A 27,264-nucleotide genomic window follows, 5' to 3' on the forward strand; every position below is an offset into this window, starting at 1 on the left:
AGCGCTCAGTAAATGTCTGTTGAATGAATGACATTAGATGCTAGGGTATGCAGAAAATGTCCCCCCAAAGATGTTGCCATTCTAATCCCCAGGAATTTGTATATGCCAAGATGAATATGAATATGGATATTACCTGGCAAAGGAGAATTAAAGCTGCAGATAGAGTTTAGTTTACTAATCAGCTGACCTTAACATAAAGGGATTATCCTGGATTATCCTAGTGCCCTACTGTAATCACATAGGTCCTTTAAAGTGGAAGAGGAAGACTGCAGAGGTCAGGGTCAGAGAGAGATCTGAAATGCCACACTGCTGGCTTTGAAGATGGAGGAAAGGGCCATGAACCAAAGAATGCAGGCAGCCCCCAGAAGGTAGAAAAAACAAAAAAATGGATTCTCCCTTAGAGCCTCCAGGATGAACAGAGCCCTACAGACACCTTGAGTTTAGCCCAGTGAAACTCATTTCAGACTTCTGACCTCTAGAACTGTAAGAGAATATATCTGTGTTAAGCCACGACATTCATGGTAATTTATTACAGCAACCGTAGGAAACTAACACAGATGGTAATGGTAGTTTAGGTCTTGGTCGCATTTATTGAACGCCAAACTTCCAGGCACTTTACCTCTGTCCTTCCTTGTCCTTATAAGAAGGTCTTATCCCACTTTGCAGATGAGACATCAGAGGCTCAGAATGGTTATTAATGCCCAAGGGTACACCTTTAGCACATGGTGGCGTTGGGCTGGGCTGTAAACCTCTCATCTCCACACTCTGATGTTCCAGTGCTGTTCCAAGTGTGGCACTCAGTTGTTAGTGCTGCATATCAAATAAGTTACAGACATTGTGATGTGTGTTCAGACTTTCTACACTAATTCTTTCCTTTTTAAAAATGATCTTGAGGGGCGCCTGGGTGGCTCAGTCAGTTGAGCGTCTGACTTCGGCTCAGGTCATGATCTCACGGTCCGTGAGTTCGAGCCCCGCGTCAGGCTCTGTGCTGACAGCTCAGAGCCTGGAGCCCGTTTCAGATTCTGTGTCTCCCTCTCTCTCTGCCCCTCCCCTGCTCATCCTCTGTCTCTGTCTCAAAAATAAATATACGTTAAAAAAAAATTTTTTTTTAAATGATCTTGAAGTGTAATTTTATGTCTGTTGAATCTCGTAATACAACAATGGGGGCTCATTTTATATGTCTTTTTCATTTCATCTTTTAATCAAATCATTCTTATTGTAACCTGTAAAAATACCAATTCACCGTGGATTAGAGGGGAAAAAACTGGTTCCAAATCGTAGGAGCTTTGAGAAGCAGTGCACAGATCACGATGCTGAGATTTGGGGTTGTGAATGGTTCTTGCCTCCGGCCTTCCTAGGCCCCCCAAAGCAAAGCAGTGAGAGTGGAGAGCCTGGCCCAGGGCGCAGGGCCTTCCCAGGAGGGGAGTGGAGGGCAGAGGCAGCCTGGACCTCAGAAGTGGAGCTTTTTCCCCTGGTCACAAAGCTTTCCCAGTTCTGCTTCCCAGTCTCACCCCAAACCTTACCATTTCTACCTTCTTTTTCTTTCAATAAAGGCTTTTCAAAGTTTAACTTTTTCTTCTCTTTCTTTGGTCAATTTTTTTTTATAAGAGTGCATGCTCCCCACATATTTCACATGGCCTGCATTTTTATGAATCCAAGAATAAATGCATTTTTTGGCTAACAACTAGGAAGTATTTTTAGACTGATAGGGCTGTATTTTTGTCTTTTGCAGAGCATAACGTAATGCAAAGCAGATGCGGTTGCATGCAGGACCCTTTCATTCAGCACCCGGTTTCAGATGTGCTGCCGGCACACTGCATCCCTTGAGAAATACATTAACACTTTAATAAAAAACTCATCTGACCCAAAGTAGCTCAACCTAGGGGGGTGAGCCAGCCAAAGCATGAGGAGCTCAGATCTTGCCTCTTTCTTCGAACTTCTTTGGGTCAGCTGTGTTTTACGCTTGGCTTTGCAGGGGAGGGGGTTTTTGCAGTGGAGATGTTCAGCTAGCAAGTCAAGGAGAGCACAGAGGGTAGTGAGAGTAGGGGTGAGGTTCAAAGTCAGAAGAGATTACCGAGGGCAGATGAGAACTCTCCAGACTCCTCACTGTCGTTTTCCTCTACGATTCTCAGTTCCCTGACAGAGCAAGACCACACCCCAGAGGAGCCTACGTCACAAAGAGAAAGAACTCTGCCAACCTATCCCACTCACAGAATCTTCCACTTGCCAACAGATCTGGAAGCAACCTCTGTCATCACCTACTTCAACGTCCTTGTACAGCTACACTCAGGCCAACACTCGGGGCTACCTTTGCTTAGTACCATTATCACCTGAGTAGGTATCATGAATGAAATCGAGACCCAGAGAAGGTAAATCTCTCATCCAAGGCAACAGGGCTCGGAGTATAGCATACTCATTTCCACACAGTCCAGCAGGCTTGTTGTCAGGACCGATACAAAACTCCTAGAATATTCCTGGTGTGACTGAGGACTGGTTTTCTCCCTGCCAGCTGAGGGTTAAACCTGAAAATATGCCAGCAGGGTTTCACTTGCTCTGCACACAGGAATTCTATGCATTTTAAATCAAGAGATCCTGGATCCCAGTAGATGAAAAGGATTCATAGGGCCGGAAGGGCCAAGCCTGTGTGAGCATTGTGCATTATCTTATTTCACCCTAGAGAATAAAAGCGAGGCGGTGGAGGGTTGGTCGTGCTTAAAATCCTTCAAGGCAGAGGGTCATTTCAACTCTGCTATGATTGGAGCTAGGCGGGCATATTTATTCTATCCCAATAAAATAAACAGTAAAAGCGAAGACCAATAAGAAAAAAAATTCTTGCAAATATCGCAGATTTAAACCCCTATGAGAATCAAAATTAAGGAAATATCTACAGCCTTCTGCGGCTATATGCCCAAGTCTTCTTTTCTCTGAAAAATCTTTTGAGGTTTGAGAATAGCTCCAGGGAGAATAAATGGAAGGTAATTGGGATGTCGGCCTGTCAGTATCTGACTGGGAAAATGACCAGCCTGAAAGAGTGGCCATGAGGTTTGCCTTGCAGATGGGCAGCATGAACAATGAATGAAAGCTGTGATGTAGCTCGAAGAGCTGGCCGCTACAGGAAGATCTGATGGGCAGGTGATAAGCCTTCTCAGAGCTTTGTTCTCTTCACTTGGAAGTAATGGTGATAATACTGCCCTCATACAATTGTTTTTACTAGGTTGATTGATGGCATAGGTGAATATTTAATAATAATTGTTAACATTTTTCTAACCCTTACTACGTGCTAATGCCCTGTCCTGGATTTGTTTGTTGGTGTTTTAAGTCTTACTTGTGTCAGGAGAAACTTCAGGCAAATGATTTACTCTTTATCCCTTTAGCCTTTCTTTATTCTCTGTGGAGAACAAAGCTCCAGAAATTAATCATTTTGCCTACCTCATAGAGTTGCGAAAATTCCAGAAGTTAGTCTGTGAACATGATCATCCAAGTATATGACCTGGTAAGTCCTTAATGAATATCAGCCATTAAGATCCATTATTTTACACTGCCTGAGCCAACCACATGGAAAGTCCTTGTGTGGGTGCTCTGCCCTTTTATTAAACTCGGTGGATATGTCTCTCTTTTATTAAACTAGGTGGATATGTCTGTAATCTCCACCTAAGGGCTCATGCAAGATTCAAAGAGTAGATGACTTACACTGATCCGTCTTAGCATTGACCAGAGCCAGCTCAGATCTTGAAAGCAGTTTGTCTCCACAAGGCAGCCCTAGCCTGGAAGCCCGCACACCAAGCCCTAGCCCGGTGGCCCACAAAATGCTCTATGGGGGTGGCACAGACCCACTGCTTGCCTTTCCCTGCTGATCTACTGCAGACGGTCACTGGGGGACCTGGGTCTGGGTCTCTGAGGCTGCCAGGGATCATCAGCCAAAGGAGGTTTATTGAAGGCAGCCTGGGGCCATTGCAGCACCCAGGTTCACTTGGGGTGGTCAGAATGAAGGGAACTGAAGAGAGCCAATAATTTTGTGAGGAAGGAAGTAACGCTTCTATTAAAAAACATTCCTTAGTCATTCTTTTTAGTTCCTTAGCAGTTTATTTATTTAGTTTTTTCGTTCCTTGCCAGTTTAAGGAAACGTGTGTGTGTGGATGAGTGTATGTGTGTGTAGATGTGTGTGCAGTGTGGAGCGTGTGTGTATGGATGTGCATGAATATATGAGCACACGTGCATGCATACAGCCCGTGTATTCTACCCCCAGGGGAAGTGAACTGACAACTTCCAGCAAACTAACATTTGCAGGGACCTTTTACCATGGATTCTCTGTAAGGATCTGTATTTTAAATATTTGGGGTCAAAACATATTTTCTGAACTGGTCAACAGGATATGCGGTCTCAGTGTTTCATGTCATGGGTTATTAAGATGTTTCATCCTTTACCCAGTTTTCCCTAAAATACTCAAAGTCCCCACACCCATCCTCCATAATCACTCATTTAAAGTTTATCAAAAAACTATATTTTTCCCTTCCCCAAAACATATTTCTTAAGGTCTTTTTATGCATTCAGCTTTGGTTCTGGAAGCATTGCCATTTTTTTTAATTTTTGCCAGAGATTTACTCAATGATAAGGAAGCAAAGATGGCAGGATTGGGGTGGGGAGGGTGGGAGGCCAAGGAGGAGGGGAGAGGTGGATTAATCTTCAAAAATAAGACATCTCTCCTTCAAAATAACACATCTCTTCGATGTGAAGCTTAACTAGAAATCTATCTCTGGTTTTTCAAGGCTGGTCCTCAGTGATTATTCTCCCTGGATAATTTATAACCATAAAATAACAGGCCTTAGAATTGTCTCCATTCCTTTGCTACTCAAAGTGTAGTCAGAGGGCCAGCAGCCTTAGCAACAACTGGGAGCTCCTTAGAAATGCAGAATCTCAGACTCTGACTCATCCCCACTGAAAAGAATCTACATTTCAACAGGATTCCCAGGTGACCACACACAGAACATCGGAGAAGCACTGGTCTACAGAACACCCCACTTCACAGACGTGGAAACTAAGGTCCAGAATAGATGATGACCATGACCTAGACATCTTCCTTTGTGGTAGGTGTACAAAAATGACTTGATTTCCCTGTAATTGAACCTGGCTTTTGTGCCCAGACTTCTCTCTGTAGAAGAAATCTTATTCTTGCCCAGTCAGGGTAACGTGACAGTCGTGGATTTTCTCAGTCTTATTTGAGTAAACGATTAACTCAATATTGTCCCTCACTGTTTTCTCCTGTCCTTTTAGGCAGGGGTGGCTGAGCACCCAGGGGTCTCATTTTCAGTTTGGGAATCAGAGAGGCAAGGCAGGATTGCAATGGATAATTATTCCATCTGCCCATCATAAGGTGCCTGGATCCGGAGGCAAGTAAGGCTAACATTCTTCACCTCTCCAGGGTAGAGCCCAATAGTCATGGAGCGTCTACTATTAGACAGATATTACCAAGTGGTCAACAAAATAGAAGAGGTCCCTGCTCCAGGAAGCTTACTTTCCAGTGGGAAAGATAAATATTAATTAATTATTAAATGACTATAACAGTACTGAGGAGTGATACCTGGTGTTATGGGAGCATGTAATAGGGATTTGACCTTGTCCAGTGGTTAGGGAAAACAGACACTATGTTGGAAAGGAAAATGGCCCAAGTGCAGGATGGAAATAAGGCCGTTGTGGCTGGAGCTCAGAAAGAACACTTCAGGAAAGGTTGGCAAGACTCAGACCATTGCAGGAACTTGCAGGCCATCCAAAGCAGCAGAGTAGGAAAGAGAGGTGTCAGTAATGTGATCAAGGTACACTACATACATTTGGAGTCACTTTTGTAGGATATGGTGAATGGATCGGAGAAGGGGAAATGGGATGGTCAAATCAGTTAAGAGGCTTTACTCAAGATAAGGGATGAGTGGTGCCTGCGTGGGTCAGTTGTTAAGCATCTGACTTTGGCTCAGGTCATGATCTCATGGTTTGTGGGTTGGATCCCCGCATGAGGCTATGCACTGACGGAGAGCCTGCTTCGGATCTTCTGTCACCCTCTCTCTCTGCAAGCACTCACTCTCTCTTTCTCTCCCTCAAAAATAAATTTAAAAAAAACATTAAAAAATAATAAAGTGGTTCTCATCCCCCTTGTCCTTCACATCACTAACCACCATCTGTTAAAAAAAAAAAAAGAGATGAAATAGTCACAATAAGAGATTGTATATCTTCCTCTGGGGTAGCAGTAGAGATGGAAAAAATGGACAGGTTAAAAAAATAGAAATCTAGGAAGCAAAATAAATAGGACTTGGTGAAGGATTGGCTCTGGTTGGTATAGGAAACGGAGCTGGTCAGGAATGACTTTTGCTTTTCTGCGCTCTTATCCGGGTGGATGGTGGTGCTATTTGATAAGATAGAAGCCTCTGGACCGGGTTTTGGGAGAAAGCTCATCAGCTCAGTCTAGAACTACACTACCTCACATGGTAGCTCCTAGGCTACATGTGGCTATTTAAATTAAAATAACTTTAATTTAAAGAAACTTAAAATTTCAACTCCTCCATCGCAATTGCCACATCTCCAGTGTTGGATAGTCACGTGTGGCTGGTGACTACCATAGTGGACCATGCAGAGATAGAATATTTCCATCATCATAGAAAGTTCTAGTGGACAGCATTGGTGTAGAGAGATTGAGTTTGAGATGCCTTTGGGACACCCAGAAGCGTTGTCAAGGCAACAGTTGATTATATATTGCTCTGGAGCCGGAGGAGAATTGTAGCTGGAAACCTAAATTCCATCCACACGTTTTATCAAGTATTCACTGAGACCTTAGTACGTTTTATTCACTGCTGTCTCTAGTGCCTAGAGTAACATCTACCACAAAGTCTCACAGAGCTTACTCGCTAGTAGGGGTGAATAGATAATAAACAAATACAGAATATCTTGGGTGGTCATAAGTGCTGAGAAGAAAATTAAAGCAGGACAAGTGGGCTAGGGGATGGGAAGGGGTATGGGGCTCTTTTAGTTCTGGGGGTCAGGGGAGTCTTCTCTGATAAGATCACATTTAAAAAGAGTGAGATACATTCAAGGCATAAAGAGGCAGGATGGTGTTTGTGGTTCATCTGCCTGTAGGTGGTATTTGAAGCCTTGGGCATGAGCAAGACTTCCTTGGAGAGAACACAGAGGAAGAGAAGGAAAGAGCCCAAGCTCCTACTGGTTGGGTCAGAAAGGCCAAATCTGCAGAGGAGACAGAGAAGAGGCAGGGAGGAAACAGGAGAAACTTGGGTCATAGAAGCCAAAGAAGGAGAATATTCTGAGAGGGAAGGTCTGGCCAATACCACTGATGGTCTGCTGTAGACTAAGAAGGTCCTGGGTCTGCCTGCTTGACGCAGAGCCATTGGTGCTCTTGGCTACTGTTGCTTCATTGGAGAGTGTGAGTGTGTGTGTGTGTGTGGAGTGTGTGGTAGGTGAGGAAAGCGAGACCTGAGTCCAGACAATTTGGGAAGAATCAGAGACATAAACATAGAGAAGGGAGTTTCTGGGGCTCAAGGCAGAGGCCCAACCAGATACCAGCTCTGCCCTTCACCTTCCATCACCACCCAGCATCTGTTTCAAGTCAGAACACTAGCCAGTAGGGCCAAGGCAGGGGGTGGTGGAGGGGTGCTGTGTGCTGCTAAGTTAGAAAACAACAGCAGTAAAGGTAAATGTTGACATGTTGCCCAGAGGGCAGAGGAAGCAAGGACTAGGGGTCAGCTGAGATGCTGGACGTTTATGGATTCATTCAGTCATTCATGCAACAAATCACTGGCAGAGAGTATCTAACTGCATCTTAGAACACGCAATAGTAATAGCACTTTCAGAGTGTTACTATGTGCCGGGCTCTGTTCTCAGCCATGTGAGGGGAATATCATCCTTCATCCATGTTACAGACAAGAAGACTTAGGTGCGAAGAGGTTAAGCAACTCGTCCAAGGTCCCACACCATAGAATTTGTTACGCTGGGATTCAAACCCCATTAAGAACAGGGTGCTACGGGGATACATCGAGGGACAGCTACCATCCATGCAGCTGCTCAGCAAGCACTTATTAAGCACCTACTGTGGTTAGGTGCTGGGAGGACAAGGATCAATTGAACACGGTCCCTGCCCTCCTATGGCTTATAGTTTGGTGGAGGAAAAGGACCTCAAGCAGGTGCCACACTACAGGGTGATAAACGCTATGGAGGGAAAGCATGTGTCACAGGAGCTCCACACCCAGCTCTCAGAGATCAGGGGAAGGCTTTTCCAGGGAAGAGATGGGGATAAACTGAATTGAGAAGGCTGCCACAGTTGGCTTATAAGGGGGGCTGTGTAAAGGGAGAGTATTAAGAGCCACATCCAGGCCAACAGACCCGTGAGAGCTAGGGGTGGAGAGGAAGTAGTGAGGAAAAAGTGCAGAACCCACATGCCCTTTAAGGAGATTAGGTATTTGCAGTCCCAGCCCAGCTAGTGGCTGTCCGGCACTGAGGATGACAGGAGGTCCGATCACTAGGTGGGGAAGTAGCCGTGCCAGGGGAAGTGAATGAGACTGTAGCTGAAGATGGACATTGGCCCGCTTCGCAGAGACAAAGATTCCCTCCTTGGCCAAACTCTAGCCAGGCTTCTTAGAGCCTTCTTCTCACGCAGGCCTCAGTCTTGGCCTCTAAAGACTCGAACAGAAACTCACACGGTTTCTAACAGCTCAAGGCCACATCCCTAGGATGACCTTGATCCCCTTGAAGTCCCTGACTGAGAAAACTCAAGGCTGCCGAAAGAACTGACCATTTGTTCCAGCTGAAACCTGACCACCCTTTCTCAGGGCATTTACTAAAAAGGGCTTGCTGTTGGAAATCCTTCCACTGTCCCTTTGAGGTCGACGTGTACCTCCTGCAACTTAGGAGTATCTTCTCAAGGACCTAAAAGGCACTCTTTGAAGTGTGAGATCATCAGGACGGATACGGCCTCTGCCTCCTAGTCTCTGTGGGAGGACAGACTCCCAACCTTGATCACCGCCAGCTGACAGACCAGCTGACCTAACCCTATTTACACTGACCAACCCTTTGAAAGCTTTCAGGTCCCTGATTCCACTGAGCCCGGCTCACCCTTCCCTAGCCCCCATTCTCTCGTTAAAACGCCCAGACACCTCTGTATAAATCTAGTCAAGCTTAGTTCACACTAGGCTCTCTTCCCTACTGCAACAGTTAGCCCTGGTTAAAATCTGTCCTTATCACTTTAACTAGCGTCTGATTTTATCTTTGACAACAGTTAAGCTCGGAGTCAGATAAGAACCCACCAAACTTACTGAGCAGAATAATTTTAACTTGCATATAGCTACGAGCACACAAACCCTGACGTCTGATGCCCAGAGGCCCATGCACACTGGGCCATTCACAAAGCCCTTTCGACCTCCTTGGCCTGACACGGCCAGCTATACCTCTATACAGAACAAGAAACCGCTGACTCACTGAAAACAGAGCGCGTTTATAAACAGGAAGCTGAGTGTGTGACCACAGACATTCAGCATCTGATAGCAATTGCTGAACGTGGCAAAAAAAAAAAAAAAAAAAAAAAAAAAAAAGTTCAAATTAAAAAAAAAAAGAATTCTGTGCCACCATATTAGAACTCTCTAGCTGGTGGAAAGACAATCCTACTATTGATCATTTATTAAATACTTAAATGAGGGTAGAAGGGTAGTTCTTATTTGGTCAGACCACGTTGGTGAGTCAGGCAGACTGCAAATATTGATTGAATCCCTTGGAGCGTGTGGTTTCTCCTTTTCCTTTCTCCTCCCTCCCCAAGCAGAGCAAAAAGGCTCCTTGGTGAGTTTCGTGGCCATACAGAAGGGATTTGTTTTCCCTCTGCGTTCCCGCAGTCCGCCTTCTCCACACAGCGGCTCTGTGCTGTGGCAAACACAGTCTCCACCGGGAGAGATGCACAAACATTGGCAGCTTAAAAGCCGCTATGCAGTGAAGCCTGCAGCACACTGCGTGGCTGGTGCTGGTTACAATGCAGAATTGCTGGGATCGAGCCTAGCAAAGGGTGTCAGGACCTGCACTTCCCCTGTTCTCAGCAGAAAGGGAGCCATTCATTTTCCTCGTGTTCCCCTGTGGCGGGTGGGGGTAGGGGGACTCAAACATATTAACCCAAGAAGGTAGACTTCTACAGCCAAGGAAAGAGCCAGGTGGTTATCCCTAAAAGGTCTTCTGGGATCCGGCCCCACTGCCACATATGTCATCAGGACAAAGGTGTCTGAGCAATGTTTGGAATCTCCCTGTTTTTCGTCCGTGAAGTCAGGTCGTGGATAATAATAGCACGGTGTCTGGTACATAATAAAGCTCTTAATAGCGAGTAGCTAAAGGCTTTATTTGCACAGTTTTGTTTAATGTGCACAATAACCTCAGGAGACAAGCACTGGCAACCCCACTGGGTAAGTTAATAACATCCCTAGTGAATCAGTGAGTGGCCAGTTCAGGATCATGGCCCCGGTGTGCCTGGTTCCAGAGCACAGCCATTTGCCTTACTTATTGCTAAAGTTTTAGAGCAGGATGTGTCCCTTCCTTTATATCGGTACTGTACTTAGAGGTTCTGATCTGCAAATATCACCTACAAAGAACCCCCATTTGGTAGTTCTTCTGTGTTCCGTAGAGCACTTCCCACTTGCTCTTCCATCATTTAGAAAGAAGATGCCATGTTGCAATTCACAAGTAGCAGTGGTTGTGTCTCAGTGCCTTGGACAACATAGTATTGACATTAATAATAACTAACTTTATAGACTATTTGTTGTGTGCTGAAGAGTATGGGTCATTGGCTCCACTCTACAGATAAGGAATTCTGCCTGATGCTCAGAAAAGCTAAATCGGATTTCAGTGCAAGTAGGGAGACGCCAGAACCCCTGCTCTCAACCATTATGCTGCACTGGGAAAGAGTCGTGCCTAGAATACCAGGGTATAATTTATATAAGGAGTAGCCCGCTGCTTCTGCTGTTGTATTAAAGTCTGAAGAAAAAGGTCTTTGAGTCACGACAGTTACCACTGCAAAGTTTGGAGCTATCGGAAGCAGACCCCGACAAAGGTCCCTGTACAAGTGAGTATAAAGGAAGTGCTCCGATGGAAAGGCCAGTGAAATGTAGGGGAAATGGGACAGGAAGCAAAGGTGCGGGTCAGTGAGAGTCCTGAGGACAAGGGGTACAGGACAGCTCGGGGGCATGTGAGGGTCGCTTACCTTAGGGGCTGTGGCATCTACGTGTTACCGGGAGTTAGCTCTGCTGAGTCACAGCAAACCCCATCTCCCAGAAACAACATAAAATTGCCCGTCTCCCGTAAACAAAGACCAAAGATAAGAAATCTGAGACCTCATGGTGCCAGAGCAGAGGTTGGCAAACCACGCCCTGCACCCAAACTGACCTGCTCCTGTTTCGTAAGCCTGTGAGCTAAGAATTGCTTTTATAGTTTTTCATGACTGAAAATAAATCGAAAGAGTATATGATTTGATGACATATGAAAATGATAAGAGAGTCCGTTTCACTGTAAATAAAGTTTTATTAGAATACACGTTGGAACATATTGGAACTCATTTATGGCATATTCTTTATGGCTGTTTTCCCTCTAACATGGCATTGTTGACAAGTTGTGAAAGAGACCATATGGCCTGCAAAGCTGGGGATATTTATCATCTGCTCCTTTACAGAAACATTTTGCTGATCCCTTTTCTACAGTATCAGGGAGGGAACCAGAATTCTTCTAATTTGTTGCTCTGCTGTCCTCAACATTTGCTACTGCCTCGTGTTCTGAGATGGTTACTGAAACTCCAGCCACTGTGCCTGCGTTCCAGTCAGCGTAAAAGAGAACAAAGAGTTCACTTCCTCACTTAAAGAAAACTTCTGGTACAGTTTGTCTTCTACGTTAGTAGAAATTTGTCTCCTCGCCGTACTTAGCTCTACAACCTTAGTTCAAGAGGCTACGAGCTTGGCAAGAAAAAAAAAAATGGGATTCCTGATGCAAGAAAAAAGAAAATGTATGTCAAGGACAATCAACAGTTCTGCCTCACCTTGAGAGGGTTTTAAAACAAGGAAATTTGAAAGACTGGTATATAATTCTACAAGGCACAGGGGAAACGGAATTGCTCTCTTTACATTTAATTAATATTTCTTCTCTCCGTTCCAAATTTCACCTATCTTAGTCCTTAATTAGCACAGCAAATTAGTTACGTACCCGATTTTCTTTTTTTCTTGCCAGCTCTTTATGCCCAACAAAAAGAATGTGTCCTTCTCAGAAATGCTCTCTTATTTATTCTAAAAATAATATATTCTCAGGAAAGAAAATATGAGGGCTCTTTGGAGAAGTAACTGAATCCAAATCCATGACAGAAAATCTACAAGAAGAGCCTGTAACATCTTTTTATACCAGGAAGCAAGGAAGTTAATCACACACCTTTGGGGCCATGACAACAGGAAGAGAAGAATCATTTGAATTCAATATGAATATCTGAAATTGATTGAAACACCTCAGATACATTTAAATTTATAAGTTTATAATTAAAAAAAACCCACATTTGTCATCTTCACAGGTACTAGGTACAGAACTCATTGTTCTGAAAACTGTAAATAAAAGAATCAAGAATTTAACTTGCCTTTCCTAAATTGTTCCTCAGGGTAACTAAATAGTTGAAAAAGGAAAGCTTCTCTTTAGAGAACTAATAAATAAAGAGTGATAGAAAATCACCATTTTGCAAACCTGTAAATGATGACTTTAAGTAGGGCTCCTCAATAGCCACTAACACCATAAAACCTTAACGCCATAGAAAGAGAGAGAACCAGACATTGTGTGTCTTCCAGGGGAAGCGCACCTTATTTCCATGAATCATTGTTGCCAAAATTTGCACCTAAATCTGGTTAAGTCTCTGCCTTAGCCACTAACCGGCCTCAGGGAGGGGCGACAGTGTGATGAAATAAGATGCCAGATAGAACCCTGAGGAGCATTTCCATTGAAGGAAAGGGTAGAAGAAGGGGAAATCTGGAGGGTACTAAGAAAAAAAATAGAAAATTAGGAGAATATTCAGGAGTGCAGTGCTGTGGAATCCAAGAGAAGATACGGTTTTAGGAAGAAGGAAGAGATAGACCACGTAAAATGTTACAGGGGGAGACAAGGGCTGAAGAAATGACCACTGGGGGTCAGTTACAAGGAAGGCTACTGGTGACTTTGATGAGAAGACTTAATAGAAGCCCGTTACCGGGGAGCTGATAACTGAGAAGAAGTTGAGGTGGTTAGAGAAAAGGTGGAGGACTTCATCAAAGTTGAGTCATGAGGATACAGAAACTGCATTAGTGTCTCAGGACTGCCAGAAGAAAAATTCACAAGCTGAGTGGCTCAAACAACAGAAACTTTTTGTCCCATAGCACTGGAGGCTGGAAATCTGAGAGCAAAGTGTTGGCAGAGTTGGTTCCTTCTGAGGGCTGTGAGGGAGAGATCTGTTCCATGCTTCCCCCTCTAGCTTGTAGAGGCTTGTTGTCATTCTTTGGCGTTGTTTGGCTTCCACTGTATCTTGTTCATCTCCACTTTCATGTTCACATGGCATTCTCCCTGTGTATGTATCTGTGTCCAAGTGTCCCCTCTTCACAAAGGCAACAGTCATATTGGACTGGGGGTCACCCTGATGACTTCATTGCAACTTGATTACCCTGTAAAGACCTTATTTCCAAATGAGGTCACATTCTGAGGTACGAGGGCTGAGGACTCAAACATATCTTTTTAGGGGGAAACAATTCAACCTATAACAGAGACCATACTTTCTTTAGTTATAAATGTAATGTATGTTCACAAAAAAAATGAACAAAAATAAAATTTAAATCATACTGGTATGTCTAGAGGTTTCAATACTAGTTAAAAGAAGGAACGAGGGGCGCCTGGGTGGCGCAGTCGGTTAAGCGTCCGACTTCAGCCAGGTCACGATCTCGCGGTCTGTGAGTTCGAGCCCCGCATCGGGCTCTGGGCTGATGGCTCAGAGCCTGGAGCCTGTTTCTGATTCTGTGTCTCCCTCTCTCTCTGCCCTTCCCCCGTTCATGCTTTGTCTCTCTCTGTCCCAAAAATAAATAAACGTTGAAAAAAAAAAATTTAAAAAAAAAAAGAAGGAACGAGAAGAGAAGATGGGACAGTAGCTGGAAGGGGGCAGGTGTATTGAAAGTCTTTGCTTAGTGCAGGGTGGAAAAGACTTGAACATGGGGCGTACAATGGGAAGGAGCCATAGGTAGGGAGAACTTGAAGACCAACGACACAAGGTGTGGTGTCGTGTGGTGTGGTATGTTGTGGGGTAAATATTATATCAGAGGGTGGGAATCTTGGCTGAACAAAAAGAGAAATCTAGACCTATTGCTTGGCACTGGCTGCCCCAGAAGGATAATTACATGAACGTATTTGTGTGGAGAATGCAGTTGCCAGGAGGAGTTGCATGCAGGGATGCCCGGAGAGTGTGGAGAAGAGTAGGAGAGAGAACAGCAAAAAGCAGAGTGCAGGAGCCTCTGGCTCCTCCTCGGCCTGACCCCATGGAGAGAGGTGCTAGAATGATACACCATACAGGCTGGCGTTGAAAGACTCTGTCATACTTTGTAAATTTCAGGCATCACCAATGCAACATCCAGATGTAGGCGATGCACAGTTAGGAAGAGGAGAATGCCCCCCGTTTCTCTGTGGAAACCAACACAGCTTGGTCACTGCGAGGACTGAGAGATCAGGCCCTCTCCAGCGTTGCAAATCAGAGACATGTAGATCCAAGATACTCCATGACTCCAGAAACCTGACTGCTCCTGAGCCAGGGTCCTCTGAGACAGGATGAGATTAATAGCTCGCAGGCTTTGAGGGAAGCAGACTTAAGGATGAGCCACTGCAGACACCCAGAACTTGTGACCCATCCTGGGAACTCATGGCAATAACTATACAAGACCCAGTGGGGGGGGGGGGAATGGAGACATCCCCCCGACACACACACCCACTTCAGTCGCCAGTCATATGTCCAGATTGTTACCTGTGCTTCTGACCAATTGGCTATAGATCAGAGATTCCCATTGACCCCCACCCCCCCTTGGGCTGGATTAATTTGCTAGAGTGGCTCACAGAACTCAGGGAAACATTTTACTTTCTAGGTCACTAGTTTATTATAAAAGGATATAACTCAGGAAGAGCTAGATGGAAGAGAGGCATAGAGCCAGGTATGGGGAAGGGGGAAGGGGTGTGAAGTTTCCATGTCCTCACCAGGCACCACTCTCTCCACACCTACTTATGTTCACCAACCTGGAAACTCTCTGAACCCATCCTTTTGGGGTTTTATGGAGGCTTCGTTACATAGACATGGTTGATTAAATCTTTGCTCTTTGGGGGAGTTGATTCAACCTCTATCTCCTCTCTCCTCCCCAGAGGTCTAGGGGATGGGACTGTAAGTTCCAGCATCTAATCATGTGGTTAGCTCTCCTGACAACCAGCCCCCATCCTTAGGAGTATCCAGGAGTAGGTTCATTAACATAACAAAAGACAACTTTGAACTCTCAATACTTAGGAAACTCCCAAGTATTTGAGGAGTTCTGTGCCAGAAATAGGGACAAAGACCATATATATATAAATATAAATATATATATATATATCTTATTATATAAGACCAAATATATATATGTATCTTATTATAATAAGATATTAAGATATAATGAAAATAAGATATTATAAATCACAATGTTATTATAAGCCAATGAATAAATAAACTGATTCATTCATATAATGAAATACTATAGATTAAAATGAACAAACTAGATCTACATATATCAACACAAAAAAATGTCAAAGCATGTTGATAAGAGCAGAAAGTTACGAAAAGAAATGTACCATATGGTTTTTAATGTTTATATAAATAGTTAATGCATACAAAATAATGGTACATATCATTCATGGATATATCTCTATAATAAAAGTTTAAACGTGTACATGGGAAGAAACATCCTAACTTCAGAGTCATGGTTACCTCCAGGGAGAAAGGTAAGGATGGGATAAGGGTGCTCTATCTGTACTTAGTGTTTTCCTTCTTAAAAAGAGAAAATTGATTCTGAAGCAAATAAAGCAAAATATTCACATCTGTTAATATGGGGTTGGTACATGAGTATCTGTTAATGTTTTCTGCGTTAGGCTGTATATTCGAAATGTCATCATTTAACATTTAAAATTAAAAAAAAAAAGAAGGCACTATCACTGTTCTTGAGCACAGGAAAAGATTTTCATTTAATAACATTGGTTTAAGTTTATTCTAACTTAATTTTATTAATTTTACATTACTAATTTTATGGTAACAGAGTATATCGTGTATCTCCTTTCATGTGTATCTCTAATTAAAACTCTTCTCAATACATTCCCCTAAAATTCTTTTTCATAAACCTTCTTTAACTAAAGACTTTGTGTTCTTATTAAGTGTGCTCACTGGGCTTCTACTTTTCTAAATTACAGCTTACCGTGGCTGACAAAGACAACTGACCCTGTTTCCTTGTTCCAGTAACGGCAGCCAGGCCAGCCCACAGTGAGCCCCCTAGGGAATCAGTCAAATGTCTGAGCTGTTGCAGGAAGCTTGCCTGCAGACAGCGCACAGGCCGCAGGCCATCAAGCAGGGCCCTGGTCTTTCTATCTTTTCTGAAGAAGGAAGTGAGGCTGGGAACAGCCCCAACAATGCTTCCAGCATTCCTGATTCTATCTCCAGTTTTGAAAGGACTTCTTGTTTGACTTAAAAGTGGAGGTAAAAGGTGATGGTTTATAGGAATGATCTGCAATTGACAGGCGATGAGCTCCCTTCTCCACTTGGCTAAGTCTGTTTCTAGCATCTCTATAGTAGTGTCAGGCTTAAAATTAATATTATGTGCTACCTTGCCATCGAAAGCTGGGAGGGCCTCAAATGGCCTAACTGCATCTTCCTACCCACTCTGCTCGCTCCGATAAGGTCCCCTAGCCAAACAACCCTCATTATCAGGGGGCCGAGGCCCAGTGCCTACTTATCCCTACCAGGCTCCAGTTCCCTGCCAGCTACAAAATTAGGCAAACAAAACAAGCACATCCGCCTGTAGAAACCAGGAATCCTTCCCACCTCTTGTTACCATAAAGCCTAACCCCGTAGCCCCTGATTGGTCACTCTGTGCCCAAGTAAACTCCTGCCCAGCTGTGGTTGCACAGCATCTTCTTTCCCTAGACAATAGGCTGCCATCAGTCTCTTCTGTCCAGCGGTGAGTGTCATGTTTGGCCATCCCCGTAACCCTAGACTAGAATCTCTCCCTCACTAACAAGCTGAAAAGGAAGCAATCAAAATACTACAATTTTCCATTTTTTCTTCTTTAGAACAATCATTATGCAACTGCAACAGATAACTCTCATGTCTTTTATTTCCAGCTAGTTTTTCTGGTCAGGAGGTTGGAAGTGGGAAGAAAATGCGTACAAAATGTGTTTCATGATCTCTTTCTAGTTGAAAGTTGAGAGATTTCTGCTCTGATGGGAAAGGGAGGTGAGAGGGTGGCTTCACGAAGGATTGAAAACCTCCGCCCAAAGGGTGCCTGAAGATCATTCACCTAGAAAGTTCACAAACTGAATAATGATCACCAAAAAAAGTTTTATCTCATGATAAAGAATTACACTGCAGCAACCAATCCTTCTAAACAGCCTCATACAGAAATGATGAAGAATTGCCTCATCATGAATATTATCATGTCGTGACATCACAGCCATGATGCCAATGTGATTTTTCTGATTCTTTGGGACATATTTGGCCACAATGACCTCACTGAACATCCTACCAAGGCCAAACAGTATAGCAAATCATCCTTCAGCTATTACCTCTATGTGCTGTCGTTGTTGTTGTTGTTGTTGTTTTTACATGGGCAATCAATTGGGTTGGAATGTTTATGTTGTTTGGATGTTTCTGGTGTCAATAATCCTTGATACATATTTCTTTTGAGTTCTTTTAGAAATTTCTTTTGTGGCCTTGGGATATTGCAATCTATGCTTCCAAAGCGCATTCATATTTATTTAATTTACTCTTACATCATAGTTGAGTCTGGACTGATCATTTATTCATCCCAAATGAATGAAGTGATGAAACCTAGAGAAGTCAAGTCCCAAGGTTACCTCATCAGATATATAGATTTTTTACTCAAAAAGGCTTTCTGAGTCTTAAATCCAATGTTCTTTCTACTACTCAGATTCTTTTAAAGTTTACTTCTTTATATTTCAGTTCTTCATAAGTTAATTAAACTAGAAAATATCTGAGAAAAATAGAATGTCAGTGCTTAAAGTGACTTTAGAGATTATCTCAACACATCCAAACTAAGGAAGACATCAGGTTCTTGGGATAGTGACTGTGATTGAAGAATACTCATAAGAATACATTTGTTGATTTCAAATGTTCTACCTGGTTCACTCATATATGATTAATAATATTCTGAAACTATACTTGTATAAGTGTATGAAGTGTAAGTACTTTGGTATAAGTTGTACCAAATATGCTTAAAATACTTCCCAAACTGGAACTCTAATTTACAAGGTATTAATTAAACCGAAAAGCCATCATGGTTAAGAAAGTTAGTAGACTCTGCATTAAAGATAGAAAACTTAAAATATGGTGCAGTTTTAGAAGCTTCTTAGTCTAATCCAGCTTCATCCCTGTCCATGTAATGCTGGAGACAATATCTCCAGAACATTTTCCAATCTGGGACTCTTTCCCACACATCCTTCTTGGGGTACAGAGACACCAGCTGTCCATAGGTATCCTCCCAAGACTCGAATGATGATACTTAACAACACTGCAGAGAACTTCCATTCACAGCTCTTAGAAAGTTATAATACCGGGTGCTCATTTAGACTTGTTGATGGCCCTCAGCTCCTCAGTAGGACAGGCTTAGAGGATGAGAAAGAAAGCTAACTTTTTTTTTTCTTTTGGTGTTTTACATTCTCTGGTCAGTATACTAAAGTCGAGTGTTCTGCCTTGCAATTCCATACTAACGCTTGGCACCATGAGTTTTGTATTGAAGTGATTACAACGTATTCTACAAGGACCTGGATAGCTGATTAATACACAGTAACAGCAACTAGATTTATCCTCCTACCAGAAACAACTGAAAAAATCTGAACAAATGTGTGAACTAATAATGCTCAAGACATTGGTTGTCAGGCCATGAAGGATCACTGAGAGATGGGAAACAAATGAGATGAACTTGATGACTGCCCAGAAATTATTCTACCACATGAGGAAACTGTCCATCAGCACAGGGATAAAGAACCCAGGTAGAGTCCATCTGTTTGGCCAGGTTGATGAGATAGAGCTCAGAATCCAGGGAAACAGAAATGGCTAGAGTTTACAAGGCAGAGTACCCACAAAAAGAGAGCTGTACAAAGTCATAATTCTAGAGAGCCGAAGAGGGTCCCCCTTGAGTATTCGGCTGAGTATCAACCAGTGTGTGCATGTGAGGAAACTACCCAAGACCAGGGAAAGAGTTAGAGGGAATAGTCTTCAGACTTCACACAGGCCTGAGAAAAGTGCCTGTTCCCTAAAGCCCTAATGGAAAAACTCATAATTTAGGTAGAATTAGAGAACCCTGATGAACGTTCCTCAGTAGTGCGGAACTTCAGGCTAATGGCAGCTTCAGTCCAGCCCAATACAACCTAAAAGCAGTACCTGAAGGATCAAATTGTTTCCAAGTAGTTTAACTGCATGTAGAATAAAGCTCAATAATATTTACAGGAATCAAAAATATCCATCGGCCAATGTGGTAAAATTCACAACATCTGACACTCATCAGAAGTTATCAGATATACAAAGGAACAGTAAAATATGACCCATAATGAGAAGAACAATCAATCAACCAAAACTCTCAGAAATCACACAGGTGATAGGATTAATCGGCAGGGACAGTCAGTCATTATGATGGTATTCCATATGTTTAAGAAACTGGAAGAAAGAGTAAACGTGTTGAGTAGAGTCACAGAAGATATAAAAAGAAAACCCAAATTGAAATTCTACAGAAGAAAATCACCATGGCCTAGACAACAAGTCCACTGAATGGGGTTACTAGCAGAATTAACATTGCAGAACACATTGAGGTAGATTAACGGACTTGAAGATACAGGAGAGGGAGAGAGAGAGAGAAGAGAGGAAAGATGACTGAAGAAAATAAACAGAATTATTGAACTGTGGGACAAAGTCAAACAACTAAATACATGGGTAAATACCTCAAATGAGTGAGTGGTGGTGAGGCTAAAAACGATTTGAAGAAATAATAGTCAATAATTTTCCATATTTGATAAAAACTATAAACACATATATCCAGACCTCTCAACAGACCTCAAATAGCAGCAATCTATACCTAGGCACAACATAATCAAAGCACTTAGATCCACTAACAGAGAGAAAATCATAAAAGCAGCCCGAGAAAAAGAGGAACAAAAATAAGGTTACTATCAGATTTCTCTGTGGAAACACTGTAAGCTAGAAGATAGTGGGGCAACATCTTTAGAGTACTGGAGAAAAAAAATACTATCAACCTACAATTTTTTTTCATCTAGTGAAAATATCTTTTTTTTAAAGACAGAGAAAGAGAGAGAGCATGAGAGTGGGGAAGGGGCAAAGGGAGAGGGAGAGAGAGAATCTTAAGCAGGGTCTACACCCAGCTAAGAGCCCATCTCAGGGTTCATCTTGGGGTTCGATCTCATGACCATGAGATCATGACCTGCGCCAATATCAAAAGTCAGATGCTTAACTGACTGAGCCACCCAGATGGCTCCAGTGAAAATATTTTTCAAAAATTAAGGCAAAATTAGGACTCCTGGGTGGCTCAGTCAGTTAAGCGTCTGACTCTTGATTTTGGCGCAGGTCATGATCTCATGGTCGTGAGATCAAGCCCCATATTGGACTCAGTGGCATGGAGCCTGCTTGAGATTCTCTCTCTCCATTTCCCTCTGCCTTTTCCCCACTCTCTCTCCCTTTCTCTAAAAAAATTAAATTTAGGGGCGCCTGGGTGGTGCAGTCGGTTAAGCGTCCGACTTCAGCCAGGTCACGATCTCGCGGTCTGTGAGTTCGAGCCCCGCATCAGGCTCTGGGCTGATGGCTCAGAGCCTGGAGCCTGTTTCAGATTCTGTGTCTCCCTCTCTCTCTGCCCCTCCCCCATTCATGCTCTGTCTCTCTCTGTCCCAAAAATAAATAAACGTTGAAAAAAAATTTTTTTAAAAAAATTTAATTTAATTTAAAATTGAAGGCAAAGTAAAGACTTTTAGAAACATAAAAGCTGAGAGAATTTATCACCAGCAGATCTATAAGTAATTTGAAATGAAGTCCTTATAACACCAGATAAAAGAATAGATCTACATAAAGGAATAAAGAACACCAGGAATTATCATTACATAGGTAAATATAAAATTTTTTTTCTTATTGTTTACATTTCTTTAAAGAATAATCCACTTTTTAAAGCAAAAATAAATACATTGTTAACAATACATTGTTATTTTTGCTTTAAATAATAATGATGCATTCTGGGGTTTATAATATATATAGAAATGAAATACATGACAATCATAGCACAAAGTCCAAGAGAGGAGAAATAGAAGTATAATTTTGTTGTATTCTTATTATAGTGAATTGAGTATATTTTCTCCTGAAGGGAGACTGTATAATAAAAGCTCCAAAGTGACCATAACAGAGAATTATACCTAATAAGCCAACAAATAAGATAAAGTTAAATTATTAAAAGTCTTCAGTCCAAAATAGGTATAAAAGAAGAAAAAGTGAACAAAGAATAGATGAGGCAAAAAGAAAACAAATAACATGATGGTAGATTTTAACTCAACCATATCAGTAGTTACATTAATTATAAATGATCTGAACACTTCACTTAAAAGACAGAGATTGCCACATTGAATTATAAAGCATGATCCAACTACATGCTGCCCACAAAAACCCACTTTTAATATAAAAATATAAATTGGTTAAAAGTGAAAGGATTAAAAAATGTATACCAAGCTAACACAAGTCCATAGAAAGCCATAAAGAGTGACTATATCAAAGTAGCAAAGAACGTTACAAGGGATAAAGAGGGCTGATGGATGATAAAGGAGTCGATTTACCAAGATGATGTAACTCTCCTAAATATTCATTGTGTCATATAGTATAGCTTCAAAATTCATGTAGCTAATCTAGGCTACACAGGAAGAATCTTGGCAAGATATTTAGGAGACAAGTGAAAGTTCTAAGCAAATGATTGGTCAGATTTTCATGCCAAATGACTAGTCTCTGAGCCCCATATTAAACTCTCAGTGTATGGTTATTCCATAGTATCCTGTACACAGCTTTCTCGTCTTATTTTTTACATTGTACCCCAATTAATTGTTTAGAGCAATTCATGGATTTGTTTCTGCCACCAGGTGGTGATCTCTTTAAGGTAGAGACTCATGTCTTACTTAATTTTTTATTTCCTGAATATGGCAGAGTGTCAGACACCTACAGCTAAATAAATACTTGCAATATCAGACCATAATAACATCCACTTATTCAGGTAAGTCTTTGCAACTATAACAATTTGCTTAAGACTCAAAGCAATTCTCCACCATAGATACGGTATATATTCTCATATTTCAGATGAGGATGATGAGCTAGAATCAGTAATTGTCCAAATTTTATTTAAATATTGAGCTGTTAAGTTAGTCATTCCGTTTTCTGCAATGAATTTTAATCATAATTGGGAGATGATTCAGTTTCAAAATATTAAGTTACCTGATGAAGCAGATGGTGCTTCTTATATATAAAACTCTGTTCTTCCATTTTTAGGTGTGTGAAGTCTGAATATGTCTCTAGGTACATTTCTGGAAGTGTAGATTTTAGAGTCACAAATAGGGAGGCACGCATGGTATAAATTTTGGGTTCTGATGCTTATAGTTATTTTAAATTTTTTCTCACTATTCCACGTGACCATGTTTTTGAGTTTCATGTTCCTCTATGATAGGAACTGAATGTTTGTGTCCCCCTAAAATTCATAAGTTGATGTGCTAGCTCTGATGTGATGGTATTTAGAGATAGCAGCACCTTTAGGATGTAATCAGTGTCAGAGGTCACGAAGGCAGTCTCTGGTCTGATGGAATCAGTGCCCTTAAAAGAGGATACACCAAAGAACTCGCTCTCTCCCTCTTCACTATGCGAGGACACAGTGAGAAGGTGATTGTGTGCAAGACAGGAAGGGAGTTCTTGCCAGAACAGACCATGCTGCTCTCTTGATAGCAGAATCTTAGCCTCTTTCACTGTGAGAAAATAAATTTCTATTGTTTATGCACCCAATTTATGCTATTTCATTATAGCTGCCCAAGCTAACCAATATGGTATAAATAATAGATGTGTAAGACCTATGAATTACGAATGATTATACACCTTTACTCCAGAATATAATGATTAGAGTCGTATAATAGCATCTAAAAAATGTAATCCACCATATTGGGCTTCAGCACTATAAACAACATATAAATTCTTTCCTCCCAAATGGCCACGTATATTGTTCTCAAAGATTCCGTTCTAACAAATAATAGCTTATTTCTCTGCACCTGCTTACTAAAACGGGGCTTAATCATTGAGGTTCTCTTATGGCCAGGCACTAGGTAAACTATGTCCTTAATCTTTGATCCTATATTCCACATTAAAGCAGGAATAATACCAATGAGCCTTGTAAATTCCAACTTGTGACTGCAAGTTCTCTAGGTTTACTTAGACTCTCAACTTGTTGTCGCCTGCCAGTCCCCACTGGAATTTGTGATGGTGATGAAAAAGACATGCCCTGGGAAGGCCGCTCTGGCCAAAAAGTCCTGGCACTGGTGACAGTGGGCAGTATCTGTTGTGCTCATCTGAACTGTCATTCCTGAAGCCTCTTCAAGTAAAAGAGTGTTAAGTTGCTGGAGAAGAATGTCTCTTCATTGTCTTCACTCAGTAAGAGTCCTGGGCTTTTTTTGGGAAGCACTTTCCAGAAGAAAAGCAGAGAATTTTTTTGTCAGTATGATAATAGTCTCATGTCAGGTATATATGTCAAGCACAGGGGTTGTGAATATTTTTTATTTTGGTTCTGAACAGAGAAAACTAGTAATGGGAACACAGACTGGAGACAGGAAATAGGCTGACCCTAGAAACAGCTCTCCTCTTCTGCCGTACCCCTAGCTTCTCCCCAGGCAACACCCCTGCTCACTTCCAGGACCCCCAGACCCATATGGTGACTGATCACCAATGACCCATAGTTCTTACCACCTTCCCTCTTCAAAACCAGTTAGTTTCGGGTCCCATCCCTTTAGAAAGTTGCTCTCTGTCTTCATGAGTACCCAACTGTCCTCAGAGTAAACCCAGAAACCAGTGATTACGGAATGGAAGTCAGAGACATATCTGAGACCACTGACACGTTTCATTTCACACTTGTATTGTGACCAACCCTATTTATGCTTTTAAAATACGCTTCCATTTAATATCCTCTTCTCAGTCTGCTCTGGGCATCCACTGCAGGCTTCTATAACAAATGGGAATTGTAATTGCTGAAGCTAATCTCTGCTAACAGGTAAAATAATAAATAAGCTTCACTGAAATGTTTAAACTCTTGCTAAAGGTTCCTAAGAAGCAATGCTAATTGGGAAGTGCCCACGGAGTAATGCTAAGAAATTTCAGTGAGAGGGAGACTCTCAGACCTGACGCAGGAGCATGGAAGAAATGGCTCTGGTCTGATAATGTTCCAGTTCATGCTCTTTCACAGACGGCCGGTTGTATATAGGTGGCTTTATTTGATCAGTTCTAGAATTCAATTAAGTGTCACAGAATTATGATATAAGCTAGTAGCTGTGTTTTAAACTAATAAAGCCATGAATTACTGCTTCGATTACACATACCAGGAGGGACTAACGGATGTTTTGTCTGGATAAAGCAGTATAAGAGGAAAAGTGAAAAGGTGGGGGTTGAATGAAGTCTGTCGTGGCTCAGTGCATAGTCTTTCATTCTACAAAAGGTTTTCAGAGTGTTTAAAGACAGAAATACATCTTTTATTTTTCTTTCCTCTTTCTCCTCCTCTTCTTCTTTTTAAAATTTGTCTGTGGTTTTGGACAACTTACATGCGTAAGAACTGTTACAAACTGTTACGTAGAAAAAGAAACCAAACCCAGACAGATTGGCTGATGCATAAATGAGTTTTCTGCTATATTTGCCTGCTCCCAGGTTGTTCCTGGCTGGGCAGACCTATGGAACTCAGCGGGAAGAAAATCTCTTCACGTTCCTATTCTCATGTTCTCTTACAGAGAAAGATCTTGGAAAGACAAGCCTTGGCAGGTGTCTGCTCCGCACATAAATGAGGCAGGTGACCCAGTTTGAAGTTTGCGGCAAATGCCTCCCAGCAATGCCCCCCAGTATTGAGCTATCATCAAAAACAAAACAGACAAAACAAAAACACCTCTAACTCAGTATTTTTTTAATTAGGTTGATACTCTGATCATCCCAAAGCAGATGGCTTAAAGCAATAGGGTAGGAGTGGGATTATTTTATAGCATGATTTAAATCACTAATAAGCCAAGTCCTACATCATGGAAGTCTGCAGGGCATCACCATCCATTTGTTTGGGCTCTGATCAATTAACATGCCACGATGGTCTTAAAAAGAAAAAAATCAAACCACAGCAGATGTTGGAAGTCAAAAGAAACAACATTTAGACATGAGGACTGACAGTGTGCATATGAAATGGAAATAGGTCCAAGAGGCTTTAGCTCAACTCTTGACTCCGTTTATGGATTGTTTCCTCCCTGTGGACCTTGACTAAGCCACTTAACTTCTCCAAGTGTCAGTTTCTTCATGTATGAAAGGAAGATAATATTGTGACCACATCACTGGTCATTGTGAAGATTTCACAACATTATATACTTTGATTTTTAAGAAATCACACCTCCTTTGTTGTCACAATGTCAGAATGAATAATAGATACTAATACCTTGTAAGGCTTTCGCCTCCCTGTCTTTCTTTAAAGATGTCTGCTTTAGATGGTCTGACCTGAAAAACCATGTTTAAATTAATTTTTCTGAAAGGAGAAGAGGTAAACAAGTCACATGGTTATCCATGTTGTCTTTAGTTTAATGAGCTCCTAGGTGATTTGGGGGGTGACTAGAACTAACTAGCTGCTTCTTGCCTGTGTTCTACATTCATCTCCAGAGAATCCACTGTCCAAACTTGGGAAGCACTCAGAGGCAATAGAATTTCTTTGTAAAGAGAATTGCACCCCTGATACTTTAAGTTAAGCAACAGACACCTATGCCAACGTCACAGCTGATAAAGACCTTGGGGGTAGATGAGATCATGGCCCTCTCACCGTCTACATATCTGGTTTTATAAGACAACATCTCAGGATGTCCTAAGCCCCAAACAGACTCAGAATAAAATATAATTTTATTAGAAGTTTCCTTTTTTCATTTCCTAGTGTGTGACTTTCTGGTCAGACCAAGTTACCTGGGACCCAGAGATCCATTTAATTATTGTGGAACACCTGTTCTGAAAGAAATGGAGGAACAGGAATAAGACTTGCAATCATCTTTTGCAAGACTTACTTCTTTGAGTTTCATCAATATTTTTGGATTTGTTAGCATCTGACATTAAAAGTAAGAGTTTCTTAAGACTTGAGAGTCAGATACATGTGACAGAGAAAGGCTTTCCCAAGCCCTTTATCTCCCATTTAAGGTAGCAAGAACCACACCTACAGCACAGTTAGGGGTCAGACAACTCCCAGCCCATGGGGCCTATTTGCTGGGTAGAAGGAGGATCTGTGGGAAGGAGGAAAATTTATCCCTTTTGGCTCCAGGCGAACGTAGGAAGAAGGAAAAGAAAGTTAAGAGAGAAAATCTGTCAGGCATATGGATCCTGAATTTCCTTCACTGGGCTTTTATTTTACTTCCTGTTATGAATCTGTAAGACATGTCTGTGCAGTAGACCCCATACCAACAAGGGACAGTGCAGCTGAGTTAAGAGAACAGCATTCAGATAAGGATCTAGACTGTACTTTTCTTCTCTCTTGACCCCTCTATGGCATGAACCCCAAAGACGGAGCCAGGGAGTGATCCTTGGGACCACCACAGTCAAAGTAAGGAAATATCGTGGTAAAGGCTGGGGGAAATTTGAGTGAGGGCCCTAGAATGGCATGACAGAAATCAAGAGAAGGCCACCCTGCAAAAAAACTGAGGAGATTTGAATAAACAAGAAGCGGCCACGGGACC

The 27,264-nt window shown here is 42.0% G+C and overlaps 1 long non-coding RNA gene across 3 annotated transcripts; it reads left to right on the forward strand.

Moving 5' to 3' along the window:
* The first annotated feature begins 2,237 nt into the window (after positions 1-2,237).
* On the forward strand, positions 2,238-18,367 carry LOC125170316 (uncharacterized). 3 transcript variants are annotated; one of them, XR_007153974.1, is made up of 5 exons: positions 2,238-2,369; positions 4,961-5,084; positions 11,690-11,885; positions 16,480-16,762; positions 17,407-18,367. It is a non-coding gene; the product is annotated as an uncharacterized LOC125170316 (long non-coding RNA). The 3 variants fall into 3 exon arrangements; XR_007153973.1 differs by having other exon boundaries at positions 16,480-18,367; XR_007153976.1 differs by having other exon boundaries at positions 11,718-11,885; positions 16,480-18,367.
* The last annotated feature ends 8,897 nt before the right edge of the window (positions 18,368-27,264 follow it).

The sequence above is a fragment of the Prionailurus viverrinus genome, chromosome A1 (assembly GCF_022837055.1).
Source record: "Prionailurus viverrinus isolate Anna chromosome A1, UM_Priviv_1.0, whole genome shotgun sequence".
Classification (NCBI taxonomy): Eukaryota; Metazoa; Chordata; class Mammalia; order Carnivora; family Felidae; genus Prionailurus; species Prionailurus viverrinus.